Source organism: Ursus arctos, unplaced genomic scaffold (genome assembly GCF_023065955.2).
Source record: "Ursus arctos isolate Adak ecotype North America unplaced genomic scaffold, UrsArc2.0 scaffold_32, whole genome shotgun sequence".
NCBI classification, from domain to species: Eukaryota; Metazoa; Chordata; class Mammalia; order Carnivora; family Ursidae; genus Ursus; species Ursus arctos.
Window position 1 is genome coordinate 8,210,987 of NW_026623008.1, and position 1,233 is coordinate 8,212,219.

The window sequence follows — 1,233 nt, forward strand, 5'->3', positions numbered from 1 at the left end:
CCTCCTTCCCCTCACCCTCTCTTCCTCACTTTCTTTGGGCTGTTGGCAGCCCCCTCTCTTCCTGGACAGACCGCCTAATTGAAATGGAGCACTCTAGAGAATGTTAATAGGAAAGGCAGCATTAATTAGCCAGCTCTGGCGTAATTAGCTTCCTCTTCTCAATGCCTGGCGTCTAACTGGATAATGAGTCTCTCTCCGTCCAAACAGAGGACAGGAGGGACAAGGGGGACAGGCCATGCCCGGGGATGCTGGAAGGCCTCCTGCCTTCGGGCCACCCTGCTGGAGTCCTCAGGCTGCCCAGCCTGCCCTCTCCTGCCAGGCCCTCCTGCTGCTTGTGCCCAAGTCTTGGGGAGACAGTTGCCTGGCCCCTGCTCATGCCCAAAGGTTTGACGTTGCTGGAGCTGCATGTTAAGTGGTCCGAGTCTGACAAACAGTGGCTGCAGCTGCAGCGTCCCAAAGAGGGGGTGGGGAGCTATTGAGAGTTCTTGAGGAGAGCCATGACAGGCATCTCGCTCTGGCACAGCCCCATGGGCAATGGATGAGCACACGACAGCACCCCCAAGGGGAGCAAAGAAATCTGTTTATGTGAGAGATAATAACTAATCTACTACACAGACTACAGTCTGCTTCCACCCTTGACCCTCCTTGTGATTGTGTGAAGCAAGAATGGCCACCTCTATTTTACAGACAAAGATTCTGAGGTTCAGAGAGGTTTCCCACCTTGCCAGTGTTCATGCTACCAGGACCCAAACTCCGGTCCATCTGATTCCAAAGATCACGTTCCTTCCCTTCAACCCTGATACTTGTGCAAGGTACTTCAGAGTCACTGATTAAATAAAAGTGATTATAGTGGAGTAACACCTCACGTTGGCCTTGAGCTCTAAAATCAGAACATGAAGCAAAAGTTGGGAAATCATGTGTAGTCAAGTTCCCCTCTAGTAGCCCTTACGTAGGGAAGAATGTCTCCTCTGTTTGCAACTGGGCTGTGACTTTCCCTTTTCTGTGACCTTGAAAGCCAAGATCTAGTTGGGGGAGGTGATGGACAAATAACATATTTTTTCTTTCTCTTTCGTGTATGAGTGATCAAATTCAGTTGAGTTAAATGCCTGCTCCATGCAATGCCATCGTAGTATTTGTGGACGGGGTTGATACCCAGGGCAGGGCAACTGCAGCCCCAGGGCACCATCCTCTCTCTCTCTCCAGCCCGCTGACCCTCTCCCTCTCCTGTAGGCT